At 43.7% G+C, this 22565-nt stretch overlaps 1 protein-coding gene across 3 annotated transcripts in view; it reads right to left on the bottom strand.

Annotated features, from left to right (window-relative positions):
• Positions 1-22565, bottom strand: part of DPP6 (dipeptidyl peptidase like 6) — a 986698-nt gene that overhangs the window by 851868 nt on the left and 112265 nt on the right. Inside the window, exon 2 of one of the 3 annotated variants that reach the window (XM_070265308.1) lies at positions 14143-14337. The exons of the other annotated variants lie outside the window; for them this stretch is intronic. The gene's annotated coding sequence lies outside the window, so the exon portion shown is untranslated. The remainder of the gene's footprint in view (positions 1-14142; positions 14338-22565) is intronic. 3 annotated transcript variants of the gene reach the window in all.

The following is a 22565-nucleotide window of genomic DNA, read 5'->3' as shown; positions in this document are numbered from 1 at the left end:
ATAGAGCTTACCTGGGGAAAGTATATCACGGTATTAATGTAACTCTTCTCTGGGTGGTAGGATCACAGTGGTGTGATTTTTCTATTTCTCCATATTTTTTAACTCATCCACAATAAAAATGTGTCAGAACACAATCATTTTTAAGATAACACGATGTACTTCTTGTTCACATACTCAGTAACTTAGTTGGGCGTATCTCTCGGGCACTCAACCTTCCCAGTAGATGTTATAATGAATATAATTGAAGTAGAATTCATGCTCTCATTCCTGATATGATACGCACAATTCTTCACTCCATATGTGTATGTGCAACAGAGATGAACTAAAGGATGCCCACCAACATATTAAAGGTGATATATATCAACATGACAGAATTTCAGGTAAATTTTTACTTTGGTACTTCTTACAATGAGGACATGTATGTGTTCATTTTTCATAAGAAGGGTTTTAAGTAAAATGCATGAATTCATCCTATAAAATAAAAACACATACCATTTTTGTAATAAATATTAGTTTCTAGAAATCTTCATTCTTCCAGTGGATCTGGGAACAGCTGTCTGTTCACTAGGTTGAATGCTAAATAAAGAGAAATTCTAAACAACAAATGATTTCTCCCATCCCTGTCCATATAATAACCAGTTTCTGTAATAAAGACAGATTCTCAGGTTCACTGCATCGTAAGTAAGGAAAATACAGAGGAGGAAAAATGTGTAGCTAACTTTTTTACACTTCATTTGTCCTTTGATCAAGTAACAATTACCTATCAACTTCCATCAAACCACTCCACTTCAGATATCTGAACCACCTAAACGAAACAGACCCATCCTCCAAAAACACTCTCCATGAATACAGTGGAGGAAACTGCAGCCCGCTGGATGCTAAGGGCATGTAGGACTGGCATTCTCCTTCCCCTGCTGAATTCTAGCACCGTTTTTCCTCTTAATACAACCAATTTCTGCCATAGAAGTTGGGTATCAGGTGGTTTTTTCCCTCTCTTTTTCTTTCCTAATAGGATCTAAATGTGATTGCAAGCAATTTGTAACAGAATCTCACAAACTAATTAAGCGATTCCTGCTCTGATGTGATTTCCTCCTACATATGTGCACAAGAGGCTCACAGATAGAAACAGGGACATGATCAGTGATGGGTAACAGATTATGTGGGGATCAAGTAGCTGTGAATCAGGACTGTGAATGTCAAAAACCTTAGAAGAATGGCTGGTGCTCCATGGGGGCTCAATAATATTTTTGTTGAATGAATGAACTACTGAGTTCAACTGGAGAGGCTACAAGGAGGCAGATGCAACAGTGAGCAGCTCTCTCATGGGTGTGGGAAGCCTACCCCTGAGAAATCACAGTGATCGTGGGTACCTGCTGTGGTTGGCAGTGGACTAAGGATGCCTCACCATCACCTCACACTAGGAATACCTATAACTGGAAATATATCCGGCACTTACACTACGTAGCTGATGTAAATATTCACAGTTACCCCAAATGAGGAGGCATTTTAGAGTCTGTAGGGACAGAAAGATTAAGGAACTTGCCTTAGCTCACTGCTAGGCGAGGTCTTCCACCCCACTGGACTGCCACCCTTAATCAGAACCTAGGACAAGTGAGCCAGGTCTTAGACCAGACTTCTTAGGGAATCAGAGCTCTCTGAGCTCTGATTTATGGGCTCCTTCTCTTCCTCCCTCAGACCCGCTCCACAGCTTCCATCGTCCCCGCTATGGGCCAGTCAGCAGGCTTCTGTCCCAGCCCTGGAAGACCCACAGCTCTGGAAGCACAGTATCGATGACCAGACCAAGCACAGCTAAACAGGCAAAAAGGATGGCAGGGTCCTCAAGTCCAGAATCTTTCTTGACTGCCATATCACAAGCATTGATGAAAACCATCCCAGCAAACCCTGATGCCCAGGATCCTGACTTCTCAACGGATCCCTGGGTGTTCCCTTGGGTGAGAGAGCACTTATTTTGCTGCTCTCTCTTTGCATGCAGCCTGGCTTGTGGGTGCCCAGAACATCCTGGAACACCTAGCCCCAGAGGCCTGGGCTCTTTCAATCTGGCTCTTGCTGCCTCAGACCAACGACCAGGCAGATGGCCCGCTGCTCATCAGTGTGAGAGACCAAGCAGTCATGGTTACAGTTGTTCTCCCACTTCTCAAAGCATGGATCCCAAATCAGAGCCCCGTGCCCAATGCTGTGACCTATAAGGAGGAAGGAAAACTTTGAAAGGGCGCCAGAAAGTTCAGAGTTTGAATAAGATCTCCAAGGTGGAGAAAAAGTTGACCATAGAGATGGCTTAATAACAACTTTAATCCGCATTAACGAACATATGTACACACACATATATAATGTATATTCGTTTAAACCTCCTCAAAACCCCAAATGGTGATACTGTTGATATTCCATATTACACACATGAGGAAACTGAGGCACAGAGAAATGAAATGACTAGCCCAAGGTTACCCAGCTAGTAAACAACCATATACAATTTAGTCATAGATTTAACAAGCTCGGTGATATTTAAACTGCAGCTTGATCAACTTAGTATTTACGTTCAAATACTGCCCTTTTGTATCTCATCCCTACTATTTTGGAAATCATAAAGAGCCTCATCAGTGAGTGTATGAGAACTGTAAGAGTGAGCTACAATGAGTCTGCCCTCGGTTCCCTCCCTGCCACGGCAAGGGCGTCCTCTATCCACGAACACGTCCTCTCTAGGCTTCTCAACTTCCTAAGAAGGTGTCAACTTAGCCTTCAGCTCATTGTGGTCGTCCACAAGTTATATTTCAAATGCTTACACACACGTACACATAATATACTGGGCATTTGCCATTTTAAAGTTTTAGGATGCTATGCTCACCTGGTCCTTTGTCTTTAGGGGCGGGTCTTTCTAACAGTCAATGATTGTCAACATAAAGAGATATTGGCATCCTAAGTATTAGTCCCCTAAGTACTCCCTACCTGGTGATCTTAAATCCTTGTATGTCCCTTTGTCACTGGGCCCCTGACTTCCTTGCTAGTTGGTAGCATCTAACTGTACCTTTCCTTCCTTGCTTGCTGGGGATTCAAAGACAATTATAGCACCTGCTCCTACAAATAACTGACTTTGGCCATTTTGAGTGGCAGCCTTCTAGTTCAGCAAAAATGAAAAAGTGTCCCAAACCATTTGGAGTCCCTGATGGCAAGGATGTAGATTCCTGTGCTGCCGCCCTCGCGGTGCACCAGCTGTGGACTTCCTGTTCCTGGCTGTACTCCAAAGGCTGGACGTCAGACACACCGGGGGGCCGGGGTCTTGCTGAAGCCTCTCTACAAACCCTGCAGAATCGGTTCTTCTCTGACTCAGTGTGCTATTTCTGCTATGGCAAATGCCATTTATCATATTTCATTAAATCTAAGCGATCACTGATTGTAATATGCAACATTATTTTATGGACCACTTATAAAGAAAAAATACTTTCAAATAAAATTTGACACGCTTTTATAAGACACACCACGATACCGAAGATATAAAAACATGTAAATAATTTGCACCTTAGCTCTGAAGAAATACGGTATTAAATCAGTGACAGGTGGTTGGAATTGTTGCTTTTATTTTCAACAAAGGGAAGTAAACACACCTGGGTCTGCAGTCTGTATGGGAGTTGGGGGTGCTTCCTCCTCATCACGATCATTACTGACGCTACACGCTGCGCCTACCGCTAGATTCCCACAGGAGACCAGGATATGAATTGACCAGATTAATGGTGCATGAGGCTGCAGGGCCTGAAAGTGCCGCCCCTGCTCCTGGGCTCCCTGCTCAGTGACGTGGCAGAGCGGATGGGAGGGCCTGTCCTGACGCTGCTTTTCCATGTTTATTGTCCAAGGACACAGATGGGTGTGTCAGCTTGGCCAGAGCCTGCCCCTCACAGCCAGCTATCCTTCTCCCCTTGCAGGTATGAAAGAGCCTGCTGGATTCAAGATTTAGATTTTGGGGTTGAGAAGGAACAGAGCGTGGTAGAAGGCTCTCCTGAGCCTGCAGGTCTGAGTGATGTGCCTAAGTCCAGCACCTTATTTTAGAGGCTGTTAACAACCAGCTCAGCTACTAAGACAGTAGTATAGAGCAGCGCCCCTTATCCACGGGGCATACGGTCCAAGACCCCCCGTGCATGCCTGAAACCGAGCATACTTGGGAACCCCATATACATTATGTCTTTTCCTACACATACTTACCTATGATAAAGTTTAATTTATAAATGCGGCACAGTAAGAGATCAACAACTAATAAAATAGAATAATTATAACAATATGCTGTAATAAAAGTTGCCGTAGATCTTAGCAACCTCAACATGAGATGTTTTTCTTTCCTTATTAAGTCAAGAACTTTCACTTTTCCACTTAAAGGAAGCACCTTAAGGCTTTTCTTCGGCATGTCGGAATCGCCAGCATCACTACTCTCACGCTTTGGGGACATTGTTAAGTAAAATAAGGGTCCCCTGAACACAAGCACCGTGATACCACTGTGATACCATGACAGTAATCTGATAACCAAGAGGGTTACTAAGTGACTAACGGGCGGGTGGCGTGTACAGCATGGATCCACTGGACAAACAAGCAGGATGGCACGAAATTGCACCAGCTACTCAGAACAGAGCACAATGTAAAACGTATGGATTGTTTATTTCTGGAATGTTCCATTTAGTATTTTCGTACCGTGGCTGACCATGGGGAAATGAAACCATGGGAAGTGAAACTGTGGATCAGGGGGGACGACGGAACTTTAATTCTATGTTATTGTTCACTATGTGCACAGTCACTTGAGCAGTGAGCAGTTGGTTTACTTAAGCCTGAACAATGTGTTCCCTTCTTATAACGGCTTCCAGAAGGAGCCAAGCGCACAGTCCTGCTCACCTTGAGCAGAGACTTCCCAGCTCGCATGTGATCAAACGGTATCAGGCTTGCCCTTGATTTATTTTTCTGCCCTCATTTTCTTTTACTCAAATATGAGCATGTTATGTAATTTGTGCACTGTAATTCCACTGAGTTGAGTGTATTTATTAAGCTGCATTTAGTTCTTTTTTGGAACAACATGACAATATAGATTTTTAGATAAACATAGATCTAGGATCCCAGAATGTTAGTACTTAAATGTCTGCCATCAGTCAGGATCGGCTGGGTTATGCTGTGGTAACAGCCAACTCCAGAATCCCAGGGGCTCACGAGAACAAAGGTTTGCTTCTTGCTCTTGCTAAATGGCCATCACGGGTCAGCAGCCCTCTGCTCGGTGTTTTCTCCAACCTGGGCTGACAGCACAGCCTCTACTTAGAGCATGTGCTGATCTCCTGACAGAAGGAAAAGAGAGACACGAAGCAGCACAAGCAGGCTCTTAACGATTCCATTTGGAAGTGAAGCACGTCACTTTCTCCTACATTTCACTGGTCAATACAAGTCGTATGACCAAATCTATACAGCAAGGAATTGGTTAATTGTGAAAGAGAAATGTGTCTACCACAGGTCCTTCTGGATCGTGTGGGTAAATGCCATTATTTAAGCCTCAGCTTTTTCATCTGTGAAGGGGTACTTACTAAGTACATACTGCTGGTCAGTGAAATTGGTGACACCATTTGCAATAATACAAATAACGACTAAGAAAGACTGACTACCTCTGTGTGAACTGTGGCAAGGATTCACCAGCTGCGAGTTATCGCACCCATTCTGGAAGCAAACGCCACTTCAGAGAGCACAGATCCTTCCCTTCTTTCTCTCCTCCTTTTCTCTCTCTCCCTCCTTCTGTCCTTCCCTCCTTTCTTCCTTTTAAATTAGTTCTACTAGCAACTGAAACATGACGGATTACTCCCAAATGGCATCAGAATATTCTTTAGCTCTCAGTAGAGCAAGCTGGTTGCATCCTGGTTCTCTCGTTCAATCGTGTGAAGACCTGACATATGAAAGAAACTGGCTTCAAAGGAAGTTTAAAAAAAAACAAACCCAGAAACTATTAACCCAGTGACATGTCTATAGTCACTCACCCTTCTAAACTTCCTTCAGAGAATGTAATTATCAGCGATACTAGCAAGGCTTGTTGGCTGTACCTGGTGGACACAGGATTCCGCCAAGGCAGCAAAGTTTGTAGATCTCATATTCTTCGTGCAACCGCACTTGACTTCCCATGAGACACATTTGAGTCATTATTACTATAGGACACTTTGTAGGAAGTGTGGCCTCGGACAGCAATAAACATCCATTAATAAGATCATGTTACCTCCAGTTGCTGTTAGTATTAGCGAGCGTCTCTTCTGCCAGGCAGAGTGTTATTTTCGGGCAGGTGTATCTATGACTAAAGAAATCTCTCCATTTCAGGCCAGCTTTACAGTGAGCTGCACAATCCAGCAACCCACAAATAAAGATAATCACAATGTCAACAAATCTCCTATTTGATTTCTCTGATCTAAAATATATGAATCCAAAGGTATAAACTTTCAGCTATAAAACAAATAAGTCGTGGAGATGTAATGAACAGCATGGTGACTATCGTTAACACTGGATTGCATATTTGAAAGTTGATAAGAGAGTAGATCTTAAAAACTCTAAAAAAATTTTTTGTAACTATGTATGGTGATGGATGTTAACTAGACTCATTCTGGTGATCATTTCACAATGAGTACAAATATTGAATCATTATTTTGTATGCCTGAAACTGATATAATATTATATGTCAATTATACCTCCATAAAATAAATAAATAAAAATAGAAAATAAAATTCATGAAGCAGCTCATAAATCTCACGCACATGGTTCTGTATCTCTCTATGTATCCCATTGGTTCTGTTTCTCTGGAGAACCCTGACTAATACACTGAAAATGAAAGTTCCCTTTTGTAAATAAAAGGGATTAGATTGATGGCCTCTACACTCCATCCACGTGAGTTTATGTTTCTTTGATGAAAATGTATTTCATTTTTCTAATCTTCTGAAAACTATCATTTATAATTTTCTAAATCAGGAAACTTTATATTAAACACATTTTTTTCCATCAAAGTAGACAACTGTACAACTTAGACAGATAAGAGTTTACCATGGAATTAAATGCAGAGAAAATGGTAGGTAAGAATTCATGCGAATGAGCCCAAGGAGGAGGCTGGGGCTCCTGTTGGACCCAGCTTGCACTAACGCTCTTCCATCTTTTCATCCCAGCCAGGCATCCTGCAAACGAATGCCATGGGTTCCCCAGGAAGTTGCATGAGAAGCTGCTAAGAGAAAAGCAAAATCCAATTCTCTGTTGATGGAAAAAGGACAAAAGACCGGATCACCTGGCACCTGGATGTTGCAGAGAGCCCTCGCGCAGCATCTTCTCCGACCGCCAGGCTCACAGCCGTCACACTGAATACAAACAGTTCACGGGTAAGACCAAGGAAATCCACATGTGGTTTAGAACTTATTTTCAATCCTGAATTCTGGCAGCTGTCCCACATTGGGGACAGCATGAGACACTCTCCAGTGACATATATTAGTTCTGATTTCACCACTCAAAACTTCTGGGAGAAGATAATGATCTGCAGTGGTTTGCTTGGCTACACAGAGATCATATCACTCACTAACGCTTAACAAAATTTACCTCTTTCTTTTGCCTTGGAAGAAATGACCAAAGAGATTAATATGATCCATCATTTTAAGACAGCAAAAGATATTCAGCTGAAAGGAGTCTTTACTGACATATTATTTCTACAGCTTATAATGAGGAATAATGAAGAAATCTTAAAACAGCAATTTAAAATTATATTTTACTCCAAATTAAATGTCAGTCTCCACAGTAATCAAAGGACTCTAAGATCACGTTGTAGAGACCAGTAAGACACAATAATTTACGATTATGTTTTTTTTTTTTTACCTAAAATGGTATCTGCCAGAATAGCTTTGGGAACAAACGCACAATATGGTGGTTAATGTAATGGTTTTGGTAAGGAGGTCCAAGTGTGCCAGATGTAATATGTTCTCATTTATTTAAAACTAATAACTGATATATCATATATACACCCTGCAGCCTTAAATAGCTCTTCTGGGATGACAGAAAACATCATAAATGATCAAATAAGCTGTTTATAAAGAAATTTGCAATTTTCTGAGTTTTGTGACTAAGGGTGTTAAAACTGAGGAGATGAAATCATTTTGGAAAGGTCTTTGAAATTTTTCTTTCATCTTCCCATCAATAGAAAGATAAAAGTAATTTATCCTTCCGCTGAGACTTACGCCTGATGCAATCTGAAATGATGGAAAGTCAAAACAAAAATACTATTTTTAAACAGGAGGCCTAGCTCACTCTTAGCCCACCAGACTAGGATAGTTACATAGAATCCATGGGAAGCGTCTGCGTCTGGATAAGGCTTCATAAACCTTTTCTTCTTTTGAATGAGGGTACTTTATTTCTATCTTCCCAGAGCCTTTAGATAACTGGGAGGAAACCTAAATCTGGGAGGGAGAGACGTGGCAGCAACTTGCTGCTGGCTCCCACACTTCTTGAGTCCATCCACTCTCAGTGGCCCAGAGAGGGTGGTGGGAAAAGTGCACGCTGCCTCAGCGAGGGCTCGACTCAACCTTCTTGTTGTAAAACATCCAGGGGTGTAAAATGTCCCCAAGGTTACAGACATTTCTTGCTATATGTACAACCACACGCTGAATCGATTTCAAAATTGGTAAACTATAGGAAGGAAGACATCCTTTCTCCAAGTGATCTTTCGTCTCAGAATGTATTCCCCCAGATCCAACTCTGACGGGCAGGGTGCCCTAACCCTCACGGACCGAGGTGCAGGGAGAGCAGTCTTTGGGGAAGTGTGCATTAATTGGCCCCATCTGGCTCGCCGCCCCCAAGGCCCTAAGACCACACCACTTAAAATGCCGCTCAAAAATGCGGTGCCGGCATCCTGCTGGGGTCTCTCAGAAACGCAGAATCCCAGGCTCCACCCCAGACTGACGGAGCAGAATCTACACTCTCACAGGATTGTCAGGTGACCCACATGCACATTCCAGCTGAACAGCAATGCTATAGGACCTACTAGCTCAGAGTGACAGCAAAGGTCCGTGATGCCACATCCACGGATTACTTTAGAGACAGCTATCATGTCTTCGTGATTCACTAGGGTCAGCAAAAGATATATGAACAAGAATAGATGTCACCAGAAAGTTTTCTTTAACACACACATATACGTGCACATGGACACAGGCACACACGCGGTAATAAAACTTATGAAACAAAAGGTAAATGTGTTCATTCCTTTTTATAGCTTTGAAAGTAAGAGCCAGGAAGGGCCGAAGCCTGCCTCCTAACCCTGATGAATATTTGCAAATAGAGGAGAGAGGTATGAGGGAAGAAGATGTGGCAGACTGTTCAGGCCCCACTTGCTCCAAGAACACGATTTTTGGAAGCCTAAGTAGAGGAGCCATTTATCTTAGCATGTCAGCTACTGGCCCAGGTAATAGGCTTATTCGTGTTTACTAATTTTGCTTTCTCAAATTTAAGTATTAATCATTCGAACACATGTCTACAGATACTATTGTCTTGTAGTTTTAAATACTATTATTTATTGTCTTTTTACCAAAAACGCAGAAAGCAGCACAGGGACCCTTTACACCCGCAGCACAGGAATCAGCAGGTCTGGGGGCTAGAGACAGTTTTCTGTATCCAGCAGCTCTGTCCCCAAAGCCAGTGGCTAGTGCCGCCTTCTGCTTGTCTCACCCGACCTGAGTCTTATCCCCCTGGAATGACCCTCCTCAAAGTGTTCCAGAACCATCTCATCTTTGTCTTCGATCTTGATTCCTATTCTCTCAGTTTCCACCAATCCAACTTTGGTGTTAGAAAGAAGTAAGCTGTTCTTAAAAAGGAGATCTTATTAAAACTGCTTGTCCAGAGAAGAGCAGGACGCTGCATAATGGACAGCCGGCAGGAGAGCCAAGCTGCACTGCCCTCCAGCAGGCGGGATGGGGGGTGGGAGGTGGGGGGGGGGGGTGCCAGTGTCGGGGTTGGGGCCTGGGCAGCCTTCTGGGCACCTTGTTCTCAGACACCCCTATGGACGCCAGAAAAAGCATCCAAAACCTGACTTTCTCTAATCTCTTACACAATGGAGTCACTCTGAACAGGTCCATAGTCTGCTTAGAAGGCTCTTACTACATTTGGGAGGAGGATTTCTGCACCAGATGGAACTGAAATCCTGGGGTCCCGACTTAAGCTTCGAGCCTGATTTTTGCGCTTTCCCCTCCACACATTTCCCAGCCAGCTGACAACATCAAATTCACCCCCTCCAGGAGATCACACAGGTAAAACAGAAAACGTCCAACTGGCGAACAGTTACATCACTTTATTGATTAAACCAAGGCAGTAATAGCAATTTTAGTAGACAATTTAAAATTTTAACTTGTAAATAAAAGCAAGATTCCAGACCCGATTATTGATGAGCCTGGGAGAGAGAAGAGAGGAGAGGCGCAGTAAAGACAAAATAATCTAATACTAACGTAACGTGTACCCTGACACGATTAGAACTGGCAATGCGCCATCTGAGAGCCTTCTCCAGTGGCACACCTGTTGACCCTGTAAAATAAGGAACAAAGGTGTCCTCTGAACGTTAATGTCTGCATCTGTAAAGAGCAGGAATAGGAGACTTTGCCAAGATCCACATTCCAACTAAGCCTGTGAAACAGAATGAGGTTTCCTTTTGGGGTGAGGAAAATGTTATAAATTAGATTATAGTGATGGTAGTAAGCTCTGCACACATACTAAATTCACTGAATTGTGCACTGAAATATGCTACGCAATTAATAACTCAATCGAGCTGTTCCAAAAAAACATTCCTGTGGTCAAGAGAAGGAACCTCTGAAACTTCAAAGGACTCCCTCTTGATGAAACAATTCTAATAAATGCACAGCTGGCAGGTAAGGCTCGGCGACGCCGGGAATTCCTGGAGGCAGGAACTGGCTTAGCCAAATAAGTCAGTTTTCACAAATACCAAATCCAAGTTTTCTCTCTGGCTATTCAGACAACAAGAGACACGACCAGCTTCTTGGCATTCATACACACACACACACACACACACACACACATATATATATATATATATATTTCTAGCATATAACTCTCACATTTGAAAATTTTGATAATGTATGACATATAAGAACCCTCCAGAAGCAGCGGCACCCTTCTTGCGCCCTTACTCGGTTAGAGACCTACATGGAACTTTCATTGTGTTCTCCAGTTTGGAGCACTCCCAATCCCGCAGTAACACAGGGCTCCTCTGCAAAGCTCTAGAATGTGTCCAAGGTCCAAAAGAGTAAAATGTAACAACCGCCCCCGAGACTGAATTCGATAGTCTTGTATTTTGTAAAAAGAATGCCTCAGGGAGATAGAATGGGTTTCCTCAGATATTGAATACACATCCAGTGATCTAAGGTAAGACATACTTGGTGCTGGTCCAAACTACAGCTCTAGATCCAATGAGCAGAAGTTACTGGGAGGTAGAAATTAAGGTCAATACAACTATGTTTATAATCAAGGGGAGGCAACATGAAATAACCTCTAACTAGCATGCTTCCCAATTTTGAGACCCTGATTCTGTAAGGTAGATTATAGAAACAACGTATATCTGTTTTAAGAGTTATTTCAATGTATTTTTGGTCAAATCAAAGAACTGATATGTTAAAAACTATAAAGCAGCATAGTGTTTAATTGAAACCCATTATGTAAAGATGAGAAAATGGATCATGACTCCCAAATCCAGCTCTACCTAGAAAAATTTATATAAACATAGTAAATACAGGAAAGGACCTAATCCCCGAGTATCAGCTAACGTAATAGCAGAGTTTTCAGTAGACGCCCTGATGCTCAAAAGCCAGGCGGAAGATGTTTTGCCCTCATCTTTCTTCAGTATTCCGTAGGTTTACTATTTTCCTTAAGTTAGAACAGCTGCAAGGGGGCTGGTTTGAGTCTTAATGGGAGGTCATAGAGATTACCTGGTGAGTGGAACTCAGCTCAACTAGTCCTTCCTGCAAAATATATATATATATATATATATAATTTTAAAAGGTTAATTTTATAGCCCTTAGGAAACATGAGAGTAAAATCCCTTGGAGAATAATGAGTTTGAGAAATTTCAATATGAGGAAGATTGCCCTTATTTTAATCCTCATTTTTTTCCTGTTTCAAGTTCACCCTATTATTTTCAACAACCCACTTCTCTACCTCCATTGCTTTCTTCTCACAAATAGCTCTGTAGGAAGTGCAGCAATTTTTAGTATCTCTAAATCCTTCTAAGCACCAAATTCAAAGAGCTATTTTGGCAGCTGCTCTGTAATAGGAGAGAGAATTTGGGTCCAGGCGGGGCAGCTTCGGCTCTTTGCAGGGGTCCTCCAGCGCCACTGCGGCTCCAGGCGCGTCTCCTTCCTGAAGCGCTTGCTCCCTGGTTCCCGCTGACCTGCCCTCCCCGCTGAGGCCACGCCACGTCCTCGCAGCACCCTAGAGACCCATTCATTTTAGTCGAGCATGTATACATCTCAACTGTGCAGCGGTTTCAGCACACATAGGACACAACGTCAGAGTCCAGAAGCTCTTTGAAACTCATTCGGGAACAAAATCTTATCTGACCTAAACTCATTTGGTGACAAAACTTACCCGAACTAATATGAAGCAACTGATCATTTTATTTATTCTACTTAATGGTGGATATTATTTTTCTGCAGAAATTATAATGAGTTTCTTTACAGGGTAGAACCCAGACGCCACTGAGGGTGTTACCTAATATGAAATAAAAGCACCGAGTTAGTTTCTTCAACTCCACAATGTTCTGAATTCCTAACTGAACCCAAGGTTCTCAGATAAGTGGTTCTGGACTTGCCCAGGGAAATGCTGTATAGCATCAAGCTTGGCATTATCGCCTTAATAAGTGCTTCACGAGTATCCACTGCACTGAGGCCACTCAGTGGTGCCTGATCTGAAGAGGGGAAGACTCGACAGGAAAATTACTTAAAAATCAGTGTCAAGGGGCTGGCCCAGCTGTGTAGTGGTTAAGTTCACGCCCTCTGCTTCAGCAGCCCAGGGTTCATCAGTTCAGATCCTGGGCATGGACTTAGGCACCACTCATCAAGCCATGCTGTGGCAGGCATCCTGCATGTACAATAGAGGAAGATGGGCATGGATGTCAGCTCAAGGCCAATCTTCCTTAGCAAAAAAACAAACAAAAAAAAGGATTGGCGGCAGATGTTAGCTTGGGGCTAATCTTCCTCAAAAGGAAAAATAATGTGTCAAAACGTAACAGCATTGAAACTGAATTGGTGACAGAAATGTAACACAACATGTATTTTTCTCTTTCTGTATTCTGTTCATGCAGAAGGAAGTTCTTCTGACCTCAATTTATGAATGTGCATGTTATAATGTTGCCACTGCCAGTGGGGACTGGCACAGATACCATTTTGCTTATACATCACAATCAGCACAGGAGGTTCTCAATAACACTGCTGCACTGCTCTCCCTTACCTCAAACACAAAGTCATTCCCAATTTTTACTTTCTTTTCCTTGTAATCACCTTCAGTTGCAAACTTTAAAAAGACAGATTCCCAAAAGCCTTTTTAAAAGGATCATATTCTGAACAACCCGTGGCCCACATTAATTCATCCCACCCAGATTCAGCAGAGTGCCTGCCCTGTGCCAGGACTGGGGATATAGAAAGTGAACCAGACAAGGTGCCCATCAGGGCGGCTTACACTCTAGTTTTGGAGATAGATGATAGTCAATCCAATCAGTAAATAAACAACATGATTCAAGAGAAGTACCAGTTACTGGTTAGCAAGTGACTATAGAGATGTCATGATACTGGGGGGGGGGGGGTGAAGTAGAGCATGGAGGATGATTTTAGTGTGACAGTCTAGAAGAAGAGCACCCCAGAAAGAGGGAGCCAAGACCTAGGGGGAGAGAGCTCCAGGTGGAGGAAAAGCAGGTGAATGGAACTGAGGCTGAGCAAGGCTGATGGGTTCCAGGGACCCCAGGGGGGCCAGGGGGTCAGAGCAGAGTCCAGAAGTTGGGGAGCGAGCAGGTGAGGCTGCACGGATTTGCAGCAGCCAGGTGCTGTTGGGGTAAGGACATGGGTTTATCCTCGTACGGCAAGAAGCTCGTAAGTGAAGTAATCTCACCTGTGTCTAAAATGATCGCTCTAGAGGCGATAGAGGATGATCTGTGTGTGACCCAAAGAGGACGGAGGGAGGCCACGTAGGAGGGTATTTTTGGTCCAGGTGGCGTTGCATGAAGTGGAAGTCCTCAAGGAGGAGAGAAGCGGTCACATTCGGGATGCATCTGAAGCCTGTGCTGCTTGTTGACGGAGTGATCAGCTGTGAGATGTGAAGGAAAGGAAGGACCAAGGATCATTGCAAGTTCTGGAGCTTGACTATCAGAGTGAATGATGGGTCCAGCATCCCACATCACTCCACTGCGATCAGGAAGCCCAGGGAAAAAGGTTTGCAGGAGGTGACTCAGCAGTTCTGTTTCAGCTGTGCCTATTTTGTTTTCTTTACACTTGGCACCTGAACTAACATCCGTCACCAATCCTGTTTTTCTTCTTCTTCTTCCCCCCAAAGCCCCCCAGTACATAGTTGTGTATTTTTAGTTGTAGGTCCTTCTAGTTCTGCTATGTGGGACGCTGCCTCAGTGTGACCTGATGAGTGGTGCCATGTCTGTGCCCAGGATCCGAACCAGTGAAACCCTGGGCCGCCGAAGCGGAGCACGTGAACTTAACCACTTGGCCACAGGGCCGGCCTCTTGGCTGTGCCAATTTTGATAAGGCCGTTAGCCATGGGAGAGGGAGTCTGGTGTAACAGTCTGGAGCTCAGAGGCTGAGAAGTAAATCTGGGAACCTTCGGAACGTAGATTCTGCTGACGGCCATGTGGCCTGGATGAGGTCATCCAGGAAAGGGCAGAAGGAGGAAGCCTGAGCTCCAGGGCAGGAGGCAGAGCCAGGACAGGATGACGAAAATGAGCAGCCCTGAGCTGGAGGGATCCATGACCCAGAAGCTAAGTTAAAAAAAGGGGGCAAAGGGTTGGCCCCATTGCCAAGTGGTTAGAGTTCCGTGTGCTCTTCTTAGGCAGGCCAGGTTCGTGGGTTCGGATCCCAGGCGTGGACCTGCTCCACTCATCAGGCATGCTGTGGTGGTAACCCACACACAAAATAGAGGAAGACAGGCACAGATGTTGGCTCAGGGCTAATGTTCCTCAGCAAGAGAAAAAGGAAGGGGGCACCAAGGAGAGTGCCATCATCTGTGCTGTGCAGGGCGCTGCCCATAGGTCGACTTAAGTAAGAACTGACCTTCGGATCTGGCTGGAGGGAGGTGATTCATGATGTTGACAGGTCAGACTTCCCTGGAGAAGTAAGGACCAAAGGCTGAGGAGAGAAGATTGTAAGAGGAACAGGAGGAGTGGAAATAGCGACATTTTGCTGTTAAGTCATGCAAGGTGGCTGGAGGGGTACATGGCATCAAGTCGCTCTGTGAGTTTTGGGGTTTGTTTGGTTTTTTAAGATAGAAATACTATAAGAGCATGTTTGTCCCTCTGATGGGAACAAGCCAGCCGAGGGAACACGAGGTGCCCTTGGATGGACGGGCAGAGGCACAGCTCCTCCACAGCACTGAGCCCTGCTTGTCACAGACGAGGCACCGGCACTAACTTGGGCTGATTTCCTGCAGGAGCTTGGAGAGGCCCCTGAGCATCCTCTCGCCCAGAGGCAGAGCCCACCATGTCCATTCGAGGCCCGGGGTCACCTGAGACCTCTCGGCAAACCACATGGGGAAAAAATAAAGCAATATCCCTGCCAAATACCAGTCCCAGATGAATTAAAACAACAAGAGGGGCTGGCCCGGTGGTGCAATGGTTAAGTTCGCGTGCTCTGCTTCGGGGACCCAGGGCGCGCAGGTTCATATCCTGGGCGCGGACCTACACACCGCTCATGAAGCCATGCTGTGGCAGCATCCCATGTGCAGAATAGAGGAAGATGGGCATGGATGTTACCTCAGGGACAACCTTCCTCACCGAAAAAAAGAAAACCAAAAAAAAAAATCCATGATATGTTTCATGATGCTTTCTACCAACATACATGTAATCCTTTTAAGGTAAATTCAGTATTTGGCCATCCATATTTTCAATCACAAGAAAATTGGAGAAGTTAACCAATCATTTTACGACAATGTTCACAAGGAATCCTATATTGAAATCCTTGAAGATAGGCAGTTGAGTTCATTTGAGATACATTGAAGTTATTAAAAAAATACAACTTTCTTAGAGAAAGAGCTGTAAGAAATGAGGTCTCTCTGTAATAAGCTCTGTTCCCTTATTGTGTGACTGTAGTTACACAAGAATTGTGTCTGGTTACTGCTCTCTTTATACCTCAAATGGATCTTACTGATACTCAGCTATCTGCATTCTTCTATCCACGTCTACAAGTGAGTAGTATTAAAATAGCCAGAATCTGTCACTATTTCCAGAGTTTTGCTCTTATCTAGCTGGGTTTAATGATTTCACATAATATAGGTGGTCTGAATTCGTTCATTTAAAACCCATAACTGTACCCTCAGATTTTATTGTCTTTTCATTCATCTTCTGTGGAACAGACAAATGTTCCTCAGCCCTTCACAGGTGCTACCAGAAATACAGACTGTAAGACCAGAAATTTACAAATTCTTTAGAATTCCAACTCCCAATAGACAGATTGAGTCTATTCTATAACACCTTGTGCAACTGATTATCCACTAACTTTATAAACAGCAAAATGTTTTGAATTTTGCTGTCTCACATGTCAATTCATGTTTTTAAAAATTGTTTGTATCAACATGTCAATTTTTGTTGTCTTTCTTCAATCAGGCTAAACCCTGCCAGCCTCTAATTTCAATCCAGGGATCTGGACCTCTATCACACAAAATAAATCTGAATCTATTTCCATGAAAGCCCTCCAGATCTTTATGAATACTTGTCATGCCCTCCACCCGCTATCTCTGCTTTCCGAGTACATTAGTCAGGGTTCTCCAGAGAGACAGAGCCAATAGGATGTGTACATGTATATAGAGATTTGTTTTTTTAAATTGGCTCACTCGGGTACCGAGGCAGGCAAGTCCACAGTCTCGAGGGTGAGACGGCAGGCTGGAGACCCAGGAAGGAGCCGATGCTGCAGTTCAAGTCTGAAGGTCGCCTCCTGCAAACTTGGCTCCTTCTCAAGGGAGGTGAGTCTTATTCTGTTCTCTCCAGGGCTTCAGCTGATTGGATGAGGCCCACCCATACTATGGAGGGCAATCTGCTTTACTCAAAGCCCACTGATTGAAATATTAATCTCATCCAAACCAACCCTTACAGAAACATCCAGAATAATGTTTGACAAAATATCTGAGCAGTGTGGCCCAATCAAGCTGACACATAAAATTACCCAACACACCTAGGTTAAACATCATTTACTTCAAATTCCCTTTCCAATACAATTTCTTGTCTTTCAGGATTGTGATGCCTCTCTTCAGGATGTGTGCTGGTTTGTCTGTTCCTCTTTACCCAGAACTGAAAATCCACCTGCGATCTGATCAGCACGAAGGCGTCAGAATGCTTAGCTCTTGCATACTAGCTTTTGTTGCTAATGTGATTTGGTATTAATTTAGTAGAAGCCTACAGTAGTTTTCTTCTACCTCAATACAGCTTTCTTCATAAAAGTTGGGTTTGAACACCCTATAGTGCTCTTAAAATAGATTCCATTTATAAACAAAAATACATGTATAACCCTTCTATTCGTCTTCTCTATTTTTTTCTCAGCTTTGTGAATTGTAAGTTCCACCACCCACCTTCACCATCGCTTTTCTTTCCACTGCCTCACTATGGTTAGCTCTTTCTCAGTTCTTTGGTATTTGGTCCCAGGATCAAATCGCAATTCATGCCACAAAGCTGATTCTGCTCACCTGTTGCTTCTCTCAGTTGGCCCAGGCACCTCCTTGTTTCCTGACATCTTCTAAGCATATCTTTACACCTGTCAAATGACTCCTTGTGCCCTTCCTCAGTTAAGCACCTTAAATTTCTCTCACAACACTCACAAATCATAGATAGCCAAGCTTCACTTTAAATTTCATTTAAATTCTTCTCTTTTTAAACAGCTTGCTGTACTAGCAAATTGCCAATAGGTAGTGATTTAATCCCGTTTAAGAAATATTCTTAATTATGACATTTTTATTTTGCCTTAGAACAACTATTTGGGAGAATCATCTTTCTCATCTATCATGCATCTTTCACATAAATATTAGTTTCAAAACTCCTTTCTTATTCATAAAAACATCCACACCTAGACTGCAATGCCTATGTTGGAATACTAACAATCTCGATCTACTTTTTTTGCAGAATGCATCAGACTTGTAATTAAATAATTAGTTGTGGAATCAGTTGTAGTTGTATACTGTCTATTTTTGCCATTAGCATGGAAGCCCCAAGAGGGGAAGGCGGGACTAGCTCTCGCTCACCGAGGCACCCCCGCGATAACCACAATATGAAGTGCTCCATAAATAGTGAACATATGCCCTGTTACTCACTCATTCAAGAAAAGATTAGAGTGAGATCCCAGATGCTCACCGCCACCACCACAGTCCCACTGCGACACACACCAAGCCTCGAATCATTAGCATTGAAGGAGTCCAGTTTCATTCCCTCTCCAGTCTACACTGATGAGGGTGCCAGGAATAGGCAAATTACCCCAAGTGTGAGGAACCCAAGAAGGTGGAGGACAATCAGGGTCCAGGAATAACCTCATTTTAGTTCTCTGTCTGCATCCTTACCCAGACAGCACAGAACACAGGATTTCCTTTGCTTGTCACAGATACGGTGACTGACAACTTCTGAAAACAGCAAAAAGCCCCGCTAACCTAAGTTCCCTCTCACTGAAGTGGCAGACGGAGCACGGCTGGCCAACTCCTGTGATACAGAAAGAGCATAAAGTACTGGCCGGAACAGCAGTAACACACACCCGTAATTGTGGAACCTAAGTTGAACAAACAGATAATCAAAAGCCGATGTGGTGAGAGGGTAAGAAGATAAAAGAAAAGGGAAGCGATGATTACCCAACAGAACCGAAGCCTTGGATGCGCTTGCCAACGCCGCTCAGAAAGCACGGGTTAACAGCTTACTGCGTGATTACTTTTTATGTGTTGAAGAGGATCCTCTTCACCTGGGAAACCTAAAGCTTGGTCCCTCCACTTAAGGTGAGCTCGTTACACACATCCAAGCTGAGGGATACTGGCGCTCTCCCTTCCAGCCAGGTGACCATGGGAATTTTCTGATTGGGCTTCTCTGTGCCTCAGCTAATAAATGGAGGTCACATGACCTCCATCCAGGGCCTGAAGACAGCTCTGAGTGGTAAGGCCTTTGGGCTGATTCCTTCCTGTGCCCCGAGCACGGCCAGCCTCTCCCTATCACAGGGCAGGACCCTGAGGCTTCTAGCCCACGGCAGGAAAGCCCCTGCTCCAGTCACTTTGCTGCGTGTGTTTCCTGCTCTTAAATCCTCGGAAAGGAATGGCTCCATCAAGCCCTGGTGTCCTTGGCTGTCTCCAGATCCTCAGTTTTGCCTAAATCGTGTTGATACCTCAAGCCCTCAGCCTCTGTAAGCCCGGGACAGGCTCCAGTCGCTCGCTCCCGGGGAGGGGCTGTGGTCTTGCTGGCTGTTGTACAGATTGCTCATTTGAATGTTCTGGCTTTAAGGACAAATACAAATTAAAAAGAAGAGGCTTGCTTAATTCTCCCAGCTGAAAATAAGGGAAAAGATTTCCCTCCACTCCTTTTCCTTAGAGTATTTACCTTAGAAAACTTGTCACTGTAAGCACTTTTTCATCCGTGAAATGTGTCCTTTTGAAGACTAGATAGACCTTTTGTCAGCTTCATGACCCAGGAATGTCTTTCCCTTGGGACCTGGGAGCTGTCTTTTAAAAATGCAAACATCAAGGGAGGGATCCCCGTCTCCCAGTTCCTGAGGGAGGGCAGGAGCCTAGCGGTACGCGGGGACACCTTGCTCCAGGATGCAGAACTACCTCCTGTCATAAAGACATGAGGCTGCATTTCTTCTGGATAAAGCCAATAAGCGGACACAGGTGGTCACCCCAATTACCAGGTAAAGTCAGGATGAACGATGTGGGACAAATGGTGCTGCAAAGGTCTCTTCCTTGAGGACTAGTTCCTGTTTACCATGGAAACATGGATGCAATGGGCTGTATCTGCTTGGCTGTATAAGGGGTAAGATTTCTCTCCATTGCAATTTGTTAGCTGACTGCCTGTGATGTGCATCGCATTCTGGTTTAATGCTAAGTCAAATACTAAAAGAGTTTCATTTCTCTACCACCTTTGTAGAGAGGATTTCTGAGTTGGAAGAAGAGTTTGTTTTTAATTTTATTTCCCCAACAGGCTCTAAAGACTCCATGTGGGAACTTCCAGAAGGCACCCGAATGGCGTTCTTGCTATGACTGTACTGTAGCATAAGTTCTGCTTGCCTCCCTTGTCTGTGTTTAACAATGAGTTCAAGGAAGAAAGGAGGAAAGACATACAGGTTGAAGTTGTCAGAAGGTTCTAGAATAAGATGCGTTTGTGCTAAGACCCTGTGGCAAACTGAACTCACCTAAGTGAAGCTATCTGCAGAGTCTGAATCTCTATTCTTCAAACGCGTTGCAGGAAGAATTCCCTGGGACACTAGAGACAGGGGTCTGTCTTCTGTTACTTGACACACTGAGTCCCTTCTCAGGGAACTAATTTCCATGAGAAAGTCCTCTTCTCATATATTTGCAGGGTGGCCCTGAAACACTTCTAAGCACCATGGCTATTTCTCATCGCACAGAAGCTTTGGGAGTGCATTAACTGTCATTAGCATTGTTAATGTAACAGGGAATTTTAAAATTTGCATAAGAGCATTTTAACATTATCTCCTTTATGTGTACTGAAGAAGAAGAAGGGAAAAAAGACTCTCTGGTAGGCTTTAGAATAGTCTTATCTGCAGTAATTAACATTTCCTAGATGCCTAAAAAATGAACCATTTTAAATAATCCTAGCCAAAAATAAACTTTAGAGAAAAGGGGGGAAATAAGCAATTCTTTCTTAATATCAAAACTCAAAAATGAAAGCCATGTCTTTGACCCTAATTCTACCCATGTTAGTGCCTCACAGTAAATCAAATTTAAAATGAAATGATTGCACAAAAAAAGAAAAATTATTTTGGGGTCATAACTCACAGACCTGCTTGCTACCAAAAAGCATGCTTATAGATAAGCCTTAAAAGAAAAAAATTAGACACGCTCAGAATTTGGGGGTGTAAGGGCAAATACAAATTAAAAAGAAGAGGCTGAGTTCTCCCTGTTCAAAATAAGGGAAGAGACAACCTCCTGTCTATTCCTTCAGAATTTCTTTCTCCATCCTTTCAAACCTTGTTTGGATGTAAATCTTTTTAACGGCTAAATAAGCCTCTGGCCTGTCTCACAACTCAGAAATGTCTCCTCAAGGACCTGGGAGCCTTCTCTTCGAAAAGTAATCATCAAGAAAAATAGAGCCCCACCTCCCAGTTTCCTGGGGAGAGATGGGCCTGACTTGTCGCCAGACTGCGCCTTGCAAAACGGGCCTGATGTGGCTGGTTGTATCCCCACCTGGCCATACAGAAGAGGCAGCTTGCTTTCTGTCTTTGCAGTTTGGTTTACTGCTTATTCAGTAATAAAACTGGCTTCTTCCTCTTCTGACTTTGCGGTGAGGTTTTCTGGGTTGGGGGGAGATTTTATTTTTAAAGAAATTTCCCCCCAGGGGCTTGGACACGTAACAGGCCATGCTCCCCATCAGTGAGGTGGGCTTCCCGGGGCCACCATCGACGGCTCCTCTGAGCGCGGCTGTGGGCCCGGGCCGGCAGGCAAACTGCTTGTCACTGGTTCTCTAAGAGAGAAGTACAGAAATGGAGAGTTTGCCATTTAGAAAGGTTTATAGCAATTTGACAAAGTAATTTTACATCTTTGGATTTAATCATACGAAGTTTGGACTGGTATACCTTTTCTTTTTTCAATTAGTTCATTTTTATTGTACTTTTTAAAAGTACTGATCCATGATGGAGTGGAAATTTAAAAGACAAGAACCAAAAAAACTGGCCCTTCCCACAGACAGTTTGAGAACTGGCCCACTTAGAACCAACCGTTAGCATGGGCCACACCTCCTGTTCAAGCAGGGATGCTGGGCCCCACCCTCCTGGTCTCCAGTTGGGTAGTCTGCCCGAAAATATGCATCTCTGAAATTCCCAGGTGATGCGGATAATGCTGGTTCAGGCACCACACTTTGGAACCACTCCCCAGAATATTTTTCAGAGTACTCGTGACTCTGGTTTATCTTCAGAAGCCAGAGTGGGAGTCTACATCTGGTTAATGCCGGCTGAGATTTTCATGGTTAAATTATAGTGGATGGTCTTAAACTATCATCTCTTCTCCTTCTTAGAAGACGCTATAGGAAGCTTTATACTTTTCTTTCCGTTCGCCCCCGAACCTCAGAGCGGCTGTAATTCTGCGCATTCAGGGAAACGCACTGCCTTTGCTTCTCTCCA

The sequence above is a fragment of the Equus caballus genome, chromosome 4, assembly GCF_041296265.1.
Source record: "Equus caballus isolate H_3958 breed thoroughbred chromosome 4, TB-T2T, whole genome shotgun sequence".
Classification (NCBI taxonomy): domain Eukaryota; kingdom Metazoa; phylum Chordata; class Mammalia; order Perissodactyla; family Equidae; genus Equus; species Equus caballus.
This window is presented reverse-complemented; position numbering and strand designations above follow the sequence as displayed.